This window comes from Gorilla gorilla, chromosome Y (genome assembly GCF_029281585.2).
Source record: "Gorilla gorilla gorilla isolate KB3781 chromosome Y, NHGRI_mGorGor1-v2.1_pri, whole genome shotgun sequence".
Lineage (NCBI taxonomy): Eukaryota > Metazoa > Chordata > Mammalia > Primates > Hominidae > Gorilla > Gorilla gorilla.
In genome coordinates this window covers 30985205-31005673 of record NC_073248.2, presented here as the reverse complement: position 1 = coordinate 31005673, position 20469 = coordinate 30985205, and the positions used below count along the sequence as shown (strand labels likewise).

General features: G+C 40.5%; 1 long non-coding RNA gene across 1 annotated transcript in view; it reads left to right on the top strand.

Annotated features, from left to right (window-relative positions):
- The window catches only part of LOC134757948 (uncharacterized), a 28834-nt gene that overhangs the window by 3666 nt on the left and 4699 nt on the right, over positions 1-20469 (top strand). The window contains exons 2-4 of the long non-coding RNA XR_010132615.1: positions 2652-2788; positions 10203-10366; positions 11546-11700. This is a non-coding gene — a long non-coding RNA (uncharacterized lncRNA). The remainder of the gene's footprint in view (positions 1-2651; positions 2789-10202; positions 10367-11545; positions 11701-20469) is intronic.

Sequence of the window (20469 nt, the reverse complement as noted above, 5' to 3'; positions counted from 1 at the left end):
GTTTTCTTTGCTTGAGACTTGCTCCCCAAAGTCAGCCTATATTTGCCTTCCAGTGGGGGCAATCGCAATATACCTGGACAAGACTGCCATAAGGGTTTAAGAATTCTCCCATTATCTTTGAGGAGGCTTTGACTACCGACCTTGAAGCTTTTGCACCATTTAGTGACAATTCTGTGGATTACAATACATTGATGATTTGCTATTCGCTGCCCCCAGGAGGGATGAATATCTCCAAGGAATAGAGAGGCTTCTTCACCTGCTGGGTGAAGCTGGTTACAAAGTGTCCAAGGACAAGGGAAAAGTCTGTTTTCTGGAGGTTGGATATCTAGGATTCATGGTATCCCAAAGCCAGCGCAGGCTTGGAAGTGCATGCAAGGAGGCTTTATGTGCATTGCCCACCCCAGTTACAAGGCAGCAGGTCAGGGAATTTCTGGGTGCAGTGGGATTGTGCCGAATCTGGATTCCAAACTACTCCCTTATAACAAGGCCCTTATTTGAGGCTAGCAAAGGAAAGGAAAGAGAGCCCCTCCTACGGGAAAAAGAATAGGAAAAGGCCTTCAAGGATATAAAGGAAGCTCTCATCCAGGCCCCAGCACTAGGGTTGCCAGATGTTAAAAAACCCTTCTTTTTGTATGTGGATGAATGAAAGAGAATGGTATTTGGAGTCTTAACTCAGTTGTTAGGCTCTTGGCATCAGCCAGTAGCATACTTTTATCCAAGAGACTGGACTTGGTGGCCTTAGGTTGGCCCCATTGCCTCAGGGCACTGGCAGCTACCACGATCCTTATGGAAGATGCCAACAAGCTAGCCCTAGGTCAGAAGATAATATTCCGGGTGCCACACACTGTAGTCACCTTAATGGAGCAAAGAGGATGTCGTTGGCTGTCCCACTCTAGAATGCTAAAGTATCAAGGGCTTCTGTGTGAGAATCTGTGGGTAACACTACAGACTAAATACCTTGAACCCAGCTACCCTGCTGCCTGTGGAGGAACCCGATTGGAAGCATGGTGGGTTGCCTCAATGCTGGCAGGACCTTCCCCACTGTTGCATAAATACAGTGGACGAACTGTTCTTGAGCCGGGAAGATCCCAGAGATACCCCCTTGGAAAGCCCAGATGTTGAATACTTCACTGATGGTAGCAGTTTCATAACAGATGGGGTGTGATATGCAGGGTATGCAGTAGTAACACAACACTCAGTATTTGAGGCTCAAGCCTTACCTTCTGGGACTTCTGCTCCGAAGGCTGAATTAATAGCATTAACCAGAGCACTGTTATTGGCGAAGAGGAAGAAAGTAAATATATATACTGACTCAACATATGCTTTTGCAACCCTGCATGCCCATGGGGCAATATAAAAAGACAGAGGACTATTGACTACTGAAGGAAAAGATATAAAAAATAAAGAAGAAATTTGGCAATTATTAGAAGACATATTGGCTCCAGAGAAGGTGGCTGTCATTCATTGCAAAGAACACCAAACCAGGAAAAGCTATGAGGCACAGGGCAACAGAAAGGCAGACCGAGGGGCTCAGCAGGCAGCAATGAGCAAGGTTTTACCTGAAGAAGGAACTCCAGCAGTGCCTCTCCTTATAGAGCCCCCTTTACTTGAGGTACCCAATTACTCTTTAAGTGAAAAAGCTTGTTTTCATCAGGAAACAGGAAATATATATTAAAGATAGTTGGTGGCTGTTCTCTGATGGGAGGCTAGCCATCCCAGAAACAGTAGCCCCACGGTTTGTGAAGCAGATCCATCAAGGAACACACATTGGAAGGACAGCCCTACAGACATTGATAGGTCAGCATTTCTATGTGCCATGGCTGTCTGCCATCACCTGTGCTGTTTGTGAACAATGTCTATCCTGTGCATGGAATAATCCAAAATAAGGATATACTCAACCCCAGGAATACAGGAAATGGGAGCTGTGCCTTGTGAGAACCTGCCTGTAGACTTTACTGAATTACCTCGAGCAGGAGGTTACTGGTATATGCTACTGTTTGTTTGCACCTTCTCGGGGTGGGTTGAGGCCTTCCCCACCAGGACTGAAAAGGCATGAGAGGTGACAAAGGTGCTACTGAAAGACATCATATTAAGATTTGGGTTGCCCTTAACCTCAGGATCAGACAATGGTCCTGCATTTGTGGCAGAAGTAGTATAACAGCTGACTCAACTTTTAAAGACCAAATGGAAACTGGACACAGCCTATTGACCACAGAGTGCAGGGAAGGTAGAACAGATGAACTGGACACTCAAACAGCTACTAAAAATGTTTTGCCAGGAAACTCACTTACAATGGGATCAGGTCTTGCCCATGCTCCTCCTCCAGGTCAGGTGGACACCTCCAAAACAAACTAGGTATTTGTCCCATGAAATATTGTTTGGAAGGCCACCCCCAATCATTAATCAAATTAGAGGGGATTTAAAGGAGTTAGGAGAGTTAACCCTTAGGAGACAGATGCAGGCTTTAGGAGTGGCAATGCAGAACGTGCAAAGCTGGGGAAGAGAAAGGATACCTATAAGTCTAACAGACCGAGTGCATCCACATAAGCCGGGGGACTCTGTCTGTGTTAAAAGGTGGAATCCAACAAACTTGGGGCCCTTAAGGGATGGGCTCCATGTTGTAATCATGTCTACTCCCACTGCTCTTAAAGTTGCAGGTGTCACACCTTGGATTCACCATAGCTGGCTGAAAGCAGCGGCAGCAGTGACTCCAATGACAACCAGCGGATTAGCCAACAAGACCTAGATCACCCCACCTGAATGGTCCTACAATGAAATCCAACCACTGGTAAGAAGGATGACTGCCCTACTCTGCCCACACCAGAGCTTGGTCAGTCTACACATGGCTGAAGCTTGAGGATCCTGCAAGCTCTGCTCTAGTCACATACCAGAAGCTGACTAGTCAATGCACAGCTGAAGCTAAGAGGACAATCTCAGGATGAATAAATGTGGATATAATTCATAACCCTAGTTATAATTCTGATTGTTCTATTGTTATGTTACCACTGCAAATGCTGCTAATGTCTATGCCCAGAGGGAGTTTGCCATGCCCATGTTAGTGTAAGCATGTTTCTATTACATACATTGATGTTACCATTTCTGCCTCTACTAAAAGGGGAGGAATCTCTAGAAAGATGCCCACACTGTGTACATACTACCTGGGTAAGGAATACCATAGTTAAAACTCTACTGTACCATACCTACAGTACAGGAACCAAGTTAGGAACCTGCATATATAACCAGACCACCTGTTCAGTCTGTGACCCAGGAAATAATCAGCTATATGCATGTTATGACCTGAAGTGCTTACTGTATGAATTCTGGTTTGAGGTATATATTAAATCAGAGAGAGAAAAAGAAAAAAAGCTTACAACTTGAACCAAAGAAGCCCCTCCCTCTTATAAAGGGCATTTTTCCTTGTACTTTGATGCCTGACATGCCACATATGTTCATAATCCTAAAAAACCAAAAGCAGTCTGCAATGGTTTAACACAAGAGAGGCTTAGCAGGAGCAGCCCTAAACATCTGTACTGAGAACCACAAATTGGATGCCCAGACTGTAACATTCCTTGGTCTATGCTACCACAGCTCCAACACTTATATTCAGGAAGGACTGCTCTGCTAAGTAGTATGTGAACCAAACCAAATTGTAAGACAAGGACATGCAATCCTTTAAATTTTACTACTTAAAGCCAGAGCTACCTTTTTGGTCTGCAGGACAGACAGCACTATTACCAGTTGATGGACAAGGAGCAGGACTTGGAGCTCCACTACTAATTGTCAAAAAGAATAGAAGGACTCAAGTGTGTCCAACCCTGCAATTCCAGGTCCATAAGTCATTCTGTAAGCATTTTTTTCCTTTTTTTTATTATTATTATTACGCTTTAAGTTTTAGGGTACATGTGCACAATGTGCAGGTTTGTTACATATGTATACATGTGCCATGTTGCTGTGCTGCACCCATTAACTTGTCATTTAGCATTAGGTATATCTCCTAATGCTATCCCTCCCCCCTTCCCCCTCCCCCCACCCCACAACAGTCCCTGGTGTGTGATGTTCCCCTTCCTGTGTCTATGGGTTCTCTTTATTCAGTTCCCACCTATGAGTGAGAACATGCAGTGTTTGGTTTTCTGTCCTTGCGATAGTTTGCTGAGAATGATGGTTTCCAGCTTCATCCATATCCCTACAAAGGACATGAACTCATCCTTTTTTATGGCTGCATAGTATTCCATGGTGTATATGTGCCACATTTTCTTAATCCAGTCTATCATTGTTGGACATTTGGGTTGGTTCCAAGTCTTTGCTATTGTGAATAGTGCCACAATAAACATACGTGTGCACGTCTCTTTATAGCAGCATGATTCATAATCCTTTCGGTATATACCCAGTAATGGGATGGCTGGGTTAAATGGTATTTCTAGTTCTAGATCCCTGAGGACTCACCACACTGACTTCCACAATGGTTGAACTAGTTTACAGTCCCACCAACAGTGTAAAAGTGTTCCTATTTCTCCACATCCTCTCCAGCACCTGTTGTTTCCTGACATTTTAATGTTCGCCCTTCTAACTGGTGTGAGATGGTATCTCATTGTGGTTTTGATTTGCATTTCTCTGATGGCCAGTGATGATGAGCATTTTTTCATGTGTGTTTTGGCTGCATAAATGTCTTCTTTTGAGAAGTGTTTGTTCATATCCTTCACCCACTTTTTGTTGGAGTTGTTTGTTTTTTCTTGTAAATTTGTTTGAGTTCATTGTAGATTCTGGATATTAGCCCTTTGTCAGATGAGTAGGTTGCAAAAATTTTCTCCCATTCTGTAAGTTGCCTGTTCACTCTGATGGTGGCTTCTTTTGCTGTGCAGAAGCTCTTTAGTTTAATTAGATCCCATTTGTCAATTTTGGCTTTTGTTGCCATTGCTTTTGGTGTTTTTGACATGAAGTCCTTGCCCATGCCTATGTCCTTAATGGTATTGCCTAGGTTTTCTTCTAGGCTTTCTTCACAGAATTGGAAAAAACTACTTTAAAGTTCATATGGGAGCAAAAAAGAGCCCACATTGCCAAGTCAATCCTAAGCCAAAAGAACAAAGCTGGAGGCATCACGCTACCTGACTTCAAACTATACTACAAGGCTACAGTAACCAAAACAGCATGGTACTGGTACCAACACAGAGATATAGACCAATGGAACAGAGCAGAGCCCTCAGAAATAATGTCGCATATCTACAACTATCTGATCTTTGACAAACCTGACAAAAACAAGCATTCCCTATTTAATAAATGGTGCTGGGAAAACTGGCTAGCCATATGTAGAAAGCTGAAACTGGATCCCTTCCTTACACCTTATACAAAAATTAATTCAAGATGGATTAAAGACTTACATGTTATATCTGTAAGCATTTTGATCAGTCAGTGCCTGAGCTTCCCCTATCAACCAAAAACTTATTTGCTCAACTAGCTGAAAACATAGCTGGCAGCTTACGAATTTCCTCATGCTATGTATGTGAAGGAACTAATATGGGGGACCAGCAGCAATGGGAGGCAATGGAATTAATGCCACAAGATAAATTCACTTTGCCTAACCCTGCCAGTGAACCAACAGCCTCAGCTAGTGTTTGGTTGTTAAAAACCTCCATAATTGGAAAATACTGTATCGCCTGTTGGGGAAAGGCTTTCACAGAGGCAGTAAGAGAAACAACCTGCCTAAGGCAACAGTATTATGGTAAGACTAAAAACAAAACTCTATGGAGAAATGTCCAGAACAATTTCTACTTACCAGATCCAAACCCTTTCTCTTGGTTCTCTACTCTAAGCCACTCGGCATCAGCTAGAGGCTCCAAATGCTTGGAAAGCACCCTTTGGCCTATATTGGGTCTGTGGAGCATAGGCATATTGGCAACTGCTGGCTAAATGGACAGGGGCCTGTGTGTTAGAAACAATCAAGCCATCCTTCTTTCTAATTCCTCTAAAGCAAAGGGAACTCTTAGAGTATCCAGTTTATGATGAAAATAAAAGAACTAGAAAAAGCATAATGACAAAAATAGACACAAATGTCAAAAAGGATGTAGACATAGGAGACTGGAAGGATAATGAATGGCCTCCTGAAAGAATCATTAAATAGCATGGGCCCGCTATCTGAGCGCAAGTTGGGTCATGGGAATACCGCACCCCAATCTATACGCTCAACCGCATCATAAGGTTGCAGGCAGTCCTTGAAATAATAACCAATGAAATGTCAAGGAAACTGGGTTTATTGATAACACAAGCAACACAAATGAGAAATGCTACATATCAGAATAGATTGGCTTTAGATTACCTCTTAGCCTCAGAAGGAGGAGTATGTGGAAAATTTAATTTAACCAATTGTTGCCTAGAAATGGATGATAATGGCCAAGCTCTAATGGAAACCACAGCTAGAATGTGCAAGTTGGCCCATGTTCCAGTTCAGACTTGGTCTGGATGGTCCCTGGATTCCTTGTTTGGAGGATGGTTCTCAACGTTTGGGGTATTCAAAACCCTCATTGGTGGGTTTTTGTTTATTCTTGGCATCTGCCTCATCCTCCCTTGCCTTTTACCCCTGTATATTAGGAGTATTTGTCAACTATAGAGGCAGTAGTAACCCGAAAAACTACCATGCTATTGACGGCATTAACCAAATATCAGCCACTGCCAGTAAAAGAAACAGCTCAGCTCCAGGAAGAGGTGGCAAATAGTGGTGCTTTCTATTAACATCTTTGTTTTAAAAAGCACCAAATGGGGGAAATAGAACAGGAATTGAAAGAAATTAAAGAACATGTAAGCAAAAACTCAGTTGTATATAAGAAAACCCAGTTCCCCCTGAGGAAGAGAAAGAGCTGGAGTCCTTTAAAATTAACTGCCTGTTTTTCTGTGGCTAGTGAGCCTTATCTCTCCCTTTCCCAGGAATTGTGAAGACCCTGGTTCTCTAGCTGTGCAGCTGCAAGGTCACTAGGCAGATAATCTCAAGTTTTAAAACAAGTTGTTTATTGAAAAGTAAGAAATGATGTAATGCATGTCTTGATTGAATAGCTATCTTTGTTTCTCACTTCTGTAATATGCTTCACCCTGCACAGATCTCCCCCAACCCCACAAAATGCTTAAAAGGTAGCTTGACTCTTTGTTCATGGCTCAGTCCTTTGGATGTTAATCCGACTGGGTAGGTGCACCTAAATAATTAAATAATTCCTCCTCAACCCCTAGGTCTCTCTGATTCCTTAATTATCCTGCTGCATTTCCTCATCCAACGTGGACATATTTCATTTCTTTCTCTTGCCTAGTTGTTTTGATTAGGACAACCAGTTCTGTGTTGAATAGGAGTGGTGAAAGTGGGCATTTTGTCTTGTTTCAGTTCTTAAAAGAGAATTTCACTGTTCCCCATTCATTATACTGTTAGCAGGTTTATCTTTATGGTGTTTATTACATTTAGATACAACACATCCATGCCTAGTTTACTGAGTTTTATTATAAAGGCTGTTAAATTTATCAAATGCTTCTTATTGTACCTATTCAGATGATCATATAGGTCCATGCCTCTTTCTTTTTATGTTATGTACCATGTTATTAATTTGTATATGTTATACCATTCTTACATCTTTAGAGTAAATCCCACTTGATAGTGATGTATTATCTTTTTGGAGTGCAGTTGGAGTCAGTTACAAGTATTTTGTTGAGGAGTTTTGCATTTATGTTCCTCAGGGATATTGCCTATAGATGATTTTTTATTTTTTGTTGTCTTTTGTTGGTATTGATGTTAGGATAATCACGGCCTCATAGGATGAGTTAGGAAGGGAGAATTTGCTCCCTTTCAGTTATTAAAAATGGTTTGAGGAGAATTCGTGTTACTTCTTCTTTGAATGTTTGGTAGCACGCAGTAGTGAAGCCAGGCCTGTCCTAGACTCTTTTTTGTTGGAATACTTTTATTCATGATTCAAAATCATTTGTTGTTATTTGTCTGTTTAGGTTTTCTATTTCTTCATAATTCAATCTTAGTAGATTGCATGAGTCTAGGAATTCATCTATTTCTTCCAGGTTTTCTAGTTTCTTAGTATATGGTTGTCCATAAAAGTCTATGATAATCTTTTGTATGTCTGCAGTGTCAGTTATAATGTTTGTTTGTTTTCATTTCTGATTTTGTTTTGGTCTTCTGTCTTTTGTTGTTGTTAGTCTGGCTGGCAGTTTAGGAGAAACGGGGTTTTACCATGTTGGCCAGGCTGGTCTCAAACTCCTGATCTCAGGAGATCCTCTCGCCTCGGCATCCCCAAATGCTGGGATTACAGGTGGGAACTACCATGCCCAGTCCCTTTTTCTTTCTTTTTTTTTTTAGATGGATTCTTGCTCTGCCACCCAGGCTGGAATGCAGTGGTGCAATCTTGGCTCACTGCAACCTCTGCCTCCCAGGTTCAAATGATTCCCCTGCCTCAGCCTCTCGAGTAGCTGGCATTACAGGCATGCACCACCACACCCAGCTAATTTTTTGTATTTTTTTTTTTTTTCAGTAGAGATGGGGTTTCACCATGTTCGCCAGGCTGGTCTTGAACTCCTGACCTCAGGTGATCCACCTGCCTTGGCCTCCCAAAGTGTTGGGATTACAGTCATAAGCCACTGAACTCAGCCTCTTTTTCTTTAATTTTTAAAAAATCAATTTCTTATTTAAATGAAACATTGTGTTATTCCTTTAGTCTCTATTTTGTTTAATTCTGCTCGATTTTCATGAATTATTTTCTTCTACCAATTTAGAGTTTGATTTCTTATTGCTTTTCTAGTGCTACTGGTGCAGTGTTATATAGAATATTTGAAGTCTCTCAAGTGTTTTGATATGAGTTTATTACTATAAACCTCCCTGTTAGCACTCTTTTTGCTATATACCTTAGGTTTGATTGTTTAGTTTTGATATTTTTGTATTTCAAGGAATTTTAAAATTTCATCCTTAATTTCTTCCTTGACCCAAGGTTCACTCCAGAGCATCTTGTTTAATATTTAAGTATTTGTACAGTTTCTAATATTTGTTTTTAAGTTTATTTCTAGTTTTATTCCATAGTAGTCTGAGAAGAAATTTGATAGTTTTGGTTTTTAAAAATCTGTTGAACTTTTTTTTTTTTTGAGATGGAGTCTCACTCTGTTGCCAGGCTGGAGTGCAGTGGCACGATCTCGGCTCACTGCAACCTCCGCCTCCCAGGTTCAAGAGATTCTCTTGCCTCAGCCTCCCAAGTAGCTGGGACTACAGGCACATGCCACCATGCCCAGCTAATTTTTGTATTTTTAGTAGAGACAGGGTTTCACTACATTTGCCAGGGTTGTCTCAATCTCTTGACCTTGTGATCCATCCACCTTGGCCTCCCAAAGTGCTGTGATAAAGATGTGAGCCATGCCCAGCCTTGTTGAATCATTTTTTGTGCCCTGGTAGATGGTCTGTCCTGGCAAATAGTCCATGTGCTGATTAGAAGAACGTATATTCTGTGCCTGTTGGATGAAGTGTTTTGTAGGCATCTGTTAGGTCCATTTGGTAATGCATAGGAATTTTTTTTTTTTTATGGAGTCTTTCTGAGTCACCCAGGATGGAGTGCAATGGCATGGTCTCTGCTCACTGTAATCTCTGCATCTTGGGTTCAAGTGATTCTCCTCCCTCAGCCTCCCAAGTAGATGGGATTATGGTTAAGTAAAGCTCAGTTTAAATCCAATGTATCTTTGTTAATATTCTATCATCTAGATTATCTATCTAATGATGAGAGTGAGGGGTTGAAGTCTTCAATTACTATAGTATATGAGTCTCTCTTTTCCTTTAATAGTATTCACTTTATATTTCTGGCAGTTATAATGTTGGTTGCATATATCTTTAGAATTGGCATATCCTCTTGCTGAATTGATCCCTTTATCATTATATAAAGACCTTATTGGACTCTTTTTACTTTTTTGAATGTGTTTATTTTATGTAAATATAGCTATTTTTATAGTAGCTACATTTACAATTGGTTAATAATATTTTTTGGCACCCTGCCACCATACCTCAGGGCTGGTTATTCTTGATTTCTGTTTGCCTGGAATATTTTTTTCCATCCATTTACTTTTACTCTGTATTTGTCCTAATGCATGATATGAGTTCTTGCAGGCACAGTGTAGTTCAGTCATTCATGAAAATCCATTTAGCCAGTATATATATTTCAAGTGGACAATTTAATCTATTTACATTCAAGGTTATTTGCTGAGACCAGCTCGATCATGGAGACCCCATCCCAGCCCGCGCTAGAGGAATTGAAGATACAGACACAGAAATATAAGAATCAGGAGGCTAACAGCCTTCAGAGCTGAGAGCCACAAACGGAGTTTGACCCATATATTTATTTACAGCAAGACAATGGTAAGCATTGTTTCTACAGGTTATAGATTAGGTAAAAGCATTTCTTATATCTGCAGCAAAAACATGTTGTTAAGGCACAGGCCGCTCCTGCTATTGTTTGTGGTTTCAGCAGTTTTCCGCTCCGGGCAGGCCAGGTGTTCCTTGCCCAACTCCAGTTAGCCAGCAACTTCTAGCAGTGTGTGTCATAGCCATCATGAGCACGTCACATTGCTGCAGAAATCCTGTTTATGGCCAATTTCTTTAAGGCCCGTTTATGACAGGCTTATGGCCTGTTCCCAGCAGTTATTAATATCTGAGGGCTAATTTCTATAATTTTATGAATTGAATTCTGGTGGTTTTGTTTAGCCCTTTGCTTTTCTTTCTCTTTGTTTATCATTGCAGTTTGGTGATTTTCTGTAGTACTTACATTTGTAGTCTTTCTCTTCATTATTTGTGTGTTTGCATTACCAGTGGGTTTTATAGTAGTGCGTGTTTTCATCATGATAGACACTGTTGTTTCACTTCTACATATATAATTCCCTTAAGCCTTTCTTATAGGGCAATTGGTGATAAATTTTTTCAGCTTTTGCTTATCTGGGAAATAATTTATTTCTCCTCATTTATGAAGGATAACTTTACTGAACATATTATCCTTGACTAGCAGTTTTTTTCTTTTAGCACTTTAAATATATCATCACATTCTCTCCTGGCCTGTAAAGTATCTACTGAAAAAAAATTCTTAGTCTGATGAGGATTTCTAAGTGGCCAGAAACTTTTCTTCTGCTGTTTCTAGAATTCTCTTTATTTTTAAATTTTGACAGTTTGAATACAATGTACCATGGAGAATACTTTTTGAACTGTGTGCACTTGGGGATCTCTTTCTGTATCTGGACATTTAAGTTGCATGCTAGGCTAGAAAATTTTCCCCTAGTCTTTCATCATATAGGTTCCCTAACCATCCTCCCCAGTGTGTGCTGTTGCTGGAGAGGTGTTGTGATTACTTGGAGGAGAAGCAGCATTCTGGCTTTTGGAATTTTCAGCATTCTTGCACTGGTTTTTCCTCATCTTTGTGGATTTATGTACCTTTGACCAATGAGGCTGATGACCTTTGGATGGGGTTTTTGTCAGGGGGGAGTCTTTTTGTTGATGTTGTTGCTTTCTGTGTGTTAGTTTTTCTTCTAACACGCCCCTGTTTTGCAGGTTTGTTGCAGTATGCTGGGCGTCCACTCTAAACCCTGTTCTTCTATGACCAGTGGAAGATGCAGAACAGCAAAGACTGCTGCCTGTTCCTTTTTCAGGAAGCTTCATCCCAGGGAGGCACTGATTTGATACCACTGGGAGCTCTCCTGTATTAGGTACCTGTTGACCCCTGTTACATGGTCTCTCCCAGTCAGGAGGCATGGGGTTAGGAGCCCGCTTAAGGAGGCAGTCTGTCCCTTAGCAGAGCTAATGCTCTGTGCTGGGAGAAACCCCCTTATCAGCATCAGCCACTCTCTTCAGAGCTGGAAGGTGGGAGAGATTAAGTCTTCTAAACCTGAGACTGCTGCTGCCCCTCCCCTGACATGCTCTGTCCCAAGGATCTGAGAGTCCTCTCTGTAAGCCCCTGACTGGAGCTGCTGGATTTTCTGCAGAGATAGGCTGCCCAGTGAGGAGAAATCTAGAGAACCAGTCTGGCCGCAGCCACTTAGCTACACTGTGGTGAATTCTGCCCACTTTCCTTAGCACTGTTAGGGGAAAACCGCCTACTAAAGCCACAGTAATGGAGGTCACCTCTCCCCCCACCAAACTCAATCATCCCAGGCAGACTCCAGACTGCTGAGCTGGCAGTGAGAATTTCAAGCCAGGGTCCTGGTGGTGTAGGCTGACAAGGGAATCTCCTGATACACAGATTGCAAAAACCCATGGGAAAAGCGTAGTAGCCCAGGTGGGTAGCATAGTCCCTTACCACTTCCCTTGGCTGGGGGAGGGAGGTCCCCAGCTCCTTGCACTTCCCAGGTGAAGCACACCACACCCTGCTTCTTCTTGCTGTCTGTGCTGCACCCACTGCCTTGCCAGTCCCAGTGAGATGAACAGGGTACCTCAGCTGGAAATGTAGAAGTCGCCTGCCTTCTGCATTGCTCTCACTGGGAGCTACAGACTGGTGCTGTTTCTATTCAGCCAACTTGAACCCTCCCCTTCATTGTGGTTTCTGATTTGCATTTCTCTAGTGATCAGTGATGTTGAGGGTTTTTTTCATATATTTGTTGGCTACATGTATGTCTTCTTTTGAGAAGTGTCTGTTCATGTCTTTTGCTCAATTGTTAATAGGATTACTTTTCCTTACACATATTTCGAGTTCCTTATAGACACTGGATATGGAAATTAGGCCTTTGTCAGATGCAGAGATTGCAAAAATTTTCTCCCATTCTATGGTTGTCTGTTTACTCTGTTGGTAGTTTATTTTGCTTTGCAGAGGCTCTTAAGTTTAATTAGATCCCACTTGTCAACTTTTGCTTTGGTTTTTTCATTTTCTGAAGGAGAAGAAAACTCAGTTTGCAGTTGGGAAAGTTATGTGATCCATGTCAAACTGAATGTGGGACAGGCACACACTGAGAAAAAACACCTGTTATGGAAAAGTCCAAGGCAATAGAACATATCATGGATATAAAAATAAAAATATTTACTTTTCCACTTATGACTACAAGCATTAGTCATTAGGTGATAAATTTCACTTTATTCTTAAACTAGTGGCAATATAATTATTAATCAAGCCACTAAAATGGGTTTTTATGTTAACTTCCAAGACAAAAAGTTTTTTTCTTAGTCGGAATTCCACTTCTCCAGCCAATATAAAACTCCTTGGCTAGTGAGAAAATTCTATTCATTTTACCTATTAAAAGCACAAAAATTTAGTCCCAAATTTTGTCTTTTCATGTGCACTCAAGAAACAATCTCCCTCTTTACCATCCCTTGTCTCCCCGCCTTGCAAAGTCTGCAGACTCTGACTCTATTTCATCGTCACTACTACTTATTTTTTTCCACATTCCCCAAATCCGTATTTCCTCTTCAGGCTTCTTTTCAGTGTTTGGTCACTTCAGGTTGCTAGTTCAAATTAGTATAGACTGTGTACCTTAAACAGCAGAAATTTTCTCATAGTTCTGGAGGCTGAAGTCTAAGATCAAAAGTGCCAGCAGACCCAATGTCCAGATATCAAATGACCAGGTGTCCAGAACCAAATGGTGAATGCCCATTTCTCAGTTTGCAGACAGCCCTCTTTTTACTGTATTCCTCTATGGCAGAGAAGACCAAAAAAAAAAAAAAAGTAAGAAAGAAGAAGCTCTCAAATCTTTTATAATGGCACTAGTGTCTTTCACGAGGGATCTGTCTTTATTATCTAGTTAAATTCCCGAAGACCCCAGCTCCTAATTCCATTACATTGTGGTTTAGGATCTCAACATCTAAATTTGGGGGAACTAAAACATTTAGTGCATAATACAAGATAAAGGCAGGATGGGGGATTTCTGCAAGAAGAGATGGGGCTTGGGAACAGTAAAACTTCCTCAGTAGACAACTCTGTTTTACAACAAGAAAAGCTGGAAGAACTCCTGTTTTCAACCAAGAGACAAAAGTTTTTAGCTGCTGCTCCTCATCTCTCTGTTTCCCCTTCTCACCATAATATTTCAGTCTCATCTTATTTCTGCGAGTTGTCCAGTGACATAAATAATAAGGGAAGGGAAAACCAACCTTTCTTTTCCACAAGAATATCCTTTCTATTTAAACTCTTCAGTGTAGCCTCTTTAACCCTCTGCATTTCCCATCATATGGGATCCAAATCAGTTTCTTCCTCCTTAGTCCTGTGTTCCCCCATTTCCTAATAAGACAAATTCAAGAAATCTTTGGAATAACTTATGAACTGAAGAAACACAGGTATTTCTAGGCATGGTCAGTGCACCAACACTTCTGTATGAAAAACGAGCTGGTCAATACCTAAAGAGAAATCATGTTAAATACAGAGAGATTACAAGGGCATTTCTAACATATGTCTCTCTGTAAATAAGATCTAGCACTATTACAGCAGCAATAAAATTTTGAAGTAAACTGCTCTTACAAAATAAAGCAGAAACCAAAAACTGAAGTTAGCACTCCCTGAAGGCAATCCCTGCCCCGAAATACTAAAATGCTTGGCAAAAACTCTTAGAATCAGCCTTATCAGAACTCCAAAAATAGTCAAAAGTGTACCAAAACCAAAAACCTTAATAAAACCAAACCAAAACAAACCAAAAACCAAAAATCTTAGTAAATAAAAAAGCCACTACAGCACATTAGCGTTGTATTGTATTTTAACTTAACCTAGTTCCACCTCTTTCCCTAGCATGCCAGAAAACTTGAAGATGACAGCCCACATACATGGTGCATGTAGTCAGTTTCATAAGCAGCAAAATTAATCTTGCTCCAAGGAAATAAATGGTTTTTGTTTGACTTTAATGGAAATTATTTTATGGACTTTCACAAGGTATGTTCCTTTGTTTTACCTAGCTTAGAGTTCATGTGGTCCTCAAGAAAAGCCAAATGAATAAGCCTCTATTGTTGGCAGTAAAACGGCAACAAGAAACTACAATGTTGAGGACCACAGTAGACACCATGATAGCCTAAAAGGACATAGAGTAAAGTTTTAGGAGAAAATAGGGTCTTGAAAGACTGCTACCTATCAGGGACACCTACAAAGCCACACACATGCTTGGGAAACAACTGCAAAGACAATAAGGCAAAAGCTTTAGTGTTTTTTTTGTCTTTACACTCAGGCAAAAAAGAAGGCTAAGACAATGTTGTAAATTGACCATGCTAAGCATTGAAGAAGTGTCTCAACATACAGTCAATCAACAGAGACATAGAGAAACATTTCCTTTTTCTCCTCTTCCTCTTTTCTTTCTTATTTGTACATGTAATAATGTTCAAAATATCCACTTTTCTTTTTTTTCTTTTATTATTATACTTTAAGTTTTAGGGTACATGTGCACATTGTGCAGGTTAGTTACATATGTATACATGTGCCATGCTGGTGCGCTGCACCCACTAACTTGTCATCTAGCATTAGGTATATCTCCCAATGCTATCCCTCCCCCCTCCCCCAACCCCACAACAGTCCCCAGAGTGTGACGTTCCCCTTCCTATGTCCATGTGATCTCATTGTTCAATTCCCACCTATGAGTGAGAATATGCGGTGTTTGGTTTTTTGTTCTTGCGATAGTTCACTGAGAATGATGATTTCCAATTTCATCCATGTCCCTACAAAGGACATGAACTCATCATTTTTTATGGCTGCATAGTATTCCATGATGTGTCTGTGCCACATTTTCTTAATGCAATCTATCATTGTTGGACATTTGGGTTGGTTCCAAGTCTTTGCTTTTGTGGATAGTGCCACAGTAAACATACGTGTGCATGTGTCTTTATAGCAGCATGATTTATAGTCCTTTGGGTATATACCCAGTAATGGGATGGCTGGGTCAAATGGTATTTCTAGTTCTAGATCCCTGAGGAATAGCCACACTGACTTCCACAATGGTTGAACTAGTTTACAGTCCCACCAACAGTGTAAAAGTGTTCCTATTTCTCCACATCCTCTCCAGCACCTGTTGTTTCCTGACTTTTTAATGATTGCCATTCTAACTGGTGTGAGATGGTATCTCATTGTGGTTTTGATTTGCATTTCTCTGATGCCCAGTGATGATGAACATCTTTTCATGTGTTTTTTGGCTGCATAAATATCTTCTTTTGAGAAGTGTCTGTTCATGTCCTTTGCCCACTTTTTGATGGCGTTGTTTTTTTCTTGTAAATTTGTTTGAGTTCATTGTAGATTCTGGATATTAGCCCTTTGTCAGATGAGTAGGTTGCAAAAATTTTCTCCCATTTTGTAGGTTGCCTGTTCACTCTGATGGTAGTTTCTTTTGCTGTACAGAAGCTCTTTAGTTTAATTAGATCCCATTTGTCAATTTTGTCTTCTGTTGCCATTGCTTTTGGTGTTTTAGACATGAAGTCCTTGCCCATGCCTATGTCCTGAATGGTATTGCCTAGGTTTTCTTCTAGGGTTTTTATGGTTTTAGGTCTAATGTTTAAGTCCTTAATCCATCTTGAATTGATTTTTGTATAAGGTGTAAGGAAGGGATCCAGTTTCAGCTTTCTAGCCAGTTTTCCCAGCACCATTTATTAAATAGGGAATCCTTTCCCCATTGCTTGTTTTTCTCAGGTTTGTGAAAGATCAGATAGTTGTAGATATGCGGCGTTATTTCTGAGGGCTCTGTTCTGTTCCATTGATCTATATCTCTGCTTTGGTACACCGTGCTCTTTTGGTTACTGTAGCCTTGTAGTATAGTTTGAAGTCACGTAGCATGATGCCTTCAGCTTTGTTCTTTTGGCTTAGGATTGACTTGGCGATGTGGGCTCTTTTTTGGTTCCATATGAACTTTAAAGTAGTTTTGTCCAATTCTGTGAAGAAAGGCATTGGTAGCTTGATGGGGATGGCATTGAATCTGTAAATTACCTTGGGCACTACGGCCATTTTCATGATATTGATTCTTCCTACCCATGAGCATGGAATGTTCTTCCATTGGTTTGTATCCTCTTTTATTTCCTTGAGCAGTGGTTTGTAGTTCTCCTTGAAGAGGTCCTTCACATCCCTTGTAAGTTGGATTCCTAGGTATTTTATTCTCTTTGAAGCAATTGTGAATGGGAGTTCACTCATGATTTGGCTCTCTGTTTGTCTGTTGTTGGTGTATAAAAATGCTTGTGATTTTTGTACATTGATTTTGTATCCTGAGACTTTGCTGAAGTTGCTTATCAGCTTAAGGAGATTTTGGGCTGAGACAACGGGGCGTTCTAGATATACAATCATGTCGTCTGCAAAGAGGGACAATTTGACTTCTTCTTTTTCTAATTGAATACCCTTTATTTCCTTCTCCTGCCTAATTGCCCTGGCCAGAACTTCCAACACTATGTTGAATAGGAGTGGTGAGAGAGGGCATCCCTATCTTGTGCCAGTTTTCAAAGGGAATGCTTCCAGTTTTTGCCCATTCAGTATGATATTGGCTGTGGGTTTGTCATAGATAGCTCTTCTTATTTTGAAATATGTCCCACCAATACCTAATTTATTGAGAGTTTTTAGCATGAAGTGTTGTTGAATTTTGTCAAAGGCCTTTTCTGCATCTATTGAGATAATCATGTGGTTTTTGTCTTTGGTTCTGTTTATATGCTGGATTACATTTATTGATTTGTGTATATTGACCCAGCCTTGCATCCCACGGATGAAGCCCACTTGATCATTGTGGGTAAGCTTTTTGATGTGCTGCTGGATTCGTTTTGCCAGTATTTTATTGAGGATTTTTGCATCAATGTTCATCAAGGATATTGGTCTAAAATTCTCTTTTTTGGTTGTGTCTCTGCCAGGCTTTGGTATCAGGATGATGCTGACCTCATAAAATGAGTTAGGGAGGATTCCCTGTTTTTCTATTGATTGGAATAGTTTCAGAAGGAATGGTACCAGTTCCTCCTTGTACCTCTGGTAGAATTTGGCTGTGAATCCATCTGGTCCTGGACTCTTTTTGGTTGGTAAACTATTGATTATTGCCACAATTTCAGCTCCTGTTATTGGTCTATTCAGAGATTCAACTTCTTCCTGGTTTAGTCTTGGGAGAGTGTATGTGTCGAAGAATTTATCCATTTCTTCTAGATTTTCTAGTTTGTTTGCATAGAGGTGTTTGTAGTATTCTCTGATGGTAGTTTGTATTTCTGTGGGATCGGTGGTGATATCCCCTTTATCATTTTTTATTGTGTCTATTTGATTCTTCTCTCTTTTTTCTTTATTAGTCTTGCTAGCGGTCTGTCAATTTTGTTGAGCCTTTCAAAAAAGCAGCTCCTGGATTCCTTGATTTTTTGAAGGGTTTTTTGTGTCTCTACTTCCTTCAGTTCTGCTCTGATTTTAGTTATTTCTTGCCTTATGCTAGCTTTTGAATGTGTTTGCTCTTGCTTTCTAGTTCTTTTAATTGTGATGTTAGGGTGTCAATTTTGGATCTTTCCTGGTTTCTCTTGTGGGCATTTAGTGCTATAAATTTCCCTCTACACACTGCTTTGAATGTGTCCCAGAGATTCTCGTATGTTCTTTGTTCTCGTTGGTTTCAAAGAACATCTTTATTTCTGCCTTCATTTCGTTATGTACCCAGTAGTCATTCAGAAGCAGGTTGTTCAGTTTCCATGTAGTTGAGTGGTTTTGAGTGAGATTCTTAATCCTGAGTTCTAGTTTGATTGTACTGTGGTCTGAGAGATAGTTTGTTATAATTTGTGTTCTTTTACATTTGCTGAGGAGAGCTTTACTTCCAAGTATGTTGTCAATTTTGGAATAGATGTGGTGTGGTGCTGAAAAAAATGTATATTCTGTTGATTTGGGGTGGAGGGTTCTGTAGATGTCTATTAGGTCCGCTTGGTGCAGAGCTGAGTTCAATTCCTGGGTATCCTTGTTGACTTTCTGTCTCGTTGATCTGTCTAATGTTGACAGTGGGGTGTTAAAATCTCCCATTATTAATGTGTGGGAGTTTAAGTCTCTTTGTAGGTCACTCAGGACTTGCTTTGTGAATCTGGGTGCTTCTGTATTGGGTGTATATATATTTAAGATAGTTAGCTCTTCTTGTTGAATTGATCCCTTTACCATTATGTAATGGCCCTCTTTTTCTCTTTTGGTCTTTGTTGTTTTAAAGTCTGTTTTATCAGAGACTAGGATTGCAACCCCTGCCTTTTTTTGTTTTCCATTTGCTTGGTAGATCTTCCTCCATCCTTTTATTTTGAGCCTATGTGTGTCTCTGCACATGAGATGGGTTTCCTGAATACAGCACACTGATGGGTCTTGACTCTTTATCCAATTTGCCAGTCTGTGTCTTTTAATAGGAGCATTTAGTCCATTTACATTTAAAGTTAATATTGTTATGTGTGAATTTGATCCTGTCATTATGATGTTAGCTGGTTATTTTGCTCGTTAGTTGATGCAGTTTCTTCCTAGTCTCGATGGTCTTTACATTTTGGCATGATTTTGCAGCGGCTGTTACCAGTTGTTCGTTTCCATGTTTAGTGCTTCCTTCAGGAGCTCTTTTAGGGCAGGCCTGGTGGTGACAAAATCTCTCAGCATTTGCTTGTCTGTAAAGTATTTTATTTCTCCTTCACTTATGAAGCTTAGTTTGGCTGGATATGAAATTCTGGGTTGAAAATTCTTTTCTTTAAGAATGTTGAATATTGGCCCCCACTCTCTTCTGGCTTTTAGGGTATCTGCCGAGAGATCCGCTGTTAGTCTGATGGGCTTCCCCTTGAGGGTAACCTGACCTTTCTCTCTGGCTGCCCTTAACATTTTTTCCTTCATTTCAACTTTGGTGAATCTGACAATTCACCAAATTGTGTCTTGGAGTTGCTCTTCTCATGGAGTATCTTTGTGGTGTTCTCTGTATTTCCTGAATCTGAACGTTGGCATGCCTTGTTAGATTGGGGACGTTCTCCTGGATAATATCCTGCAGAGTGTTTTCCAACTTGGTTCCATTCTCCCCGTCACTTTCAGGTACACCAATCAGACGTAGATTTGGTCTTTTCACAGAGTCCCATATTTCTTGGAGGCTTTGCTCATTTCTTTTTATTCTTTTTTCTCTAAACTTCCCTTCTCGCTTCATTTCATCCATTTCATCTTCGATTGCTGATACCCTTTCTTCCAGTTGATCGCATCGGCTCCTGAGGCTTCTGTATTCTTCATGTAGTTCTCGAGCCTTGGTTTTCAGCTCCATCAGCTCCTTTAAGCACTTCTCTGTATTGGTTATTCTAGTTATACATTCTTCTAAATTTTTTTCAAAGTTTTCAACTTCTTTGCCTTTGGTTTGAATGTCCTCCCGTAGCTCAGAGTAATTTGATCGTCTGAAGCCTTCTTCTCTCAGCTCGTCAAAGTCGTTCTCCATCCAGCTTTGTTCCGTTGCTGGTGAGGAACTGCGTTCCTTTGGAGGGGGAGAGGCGCTCTGCTTTTTAGAGTTTCCAGCTTTTCTGTTCTGTTTTTTCCCCATCTTTGTGGATTTATCTACTTTTGGTCTTTGATGATGGTGATGTACAGATGGGTTTTTGGTGTG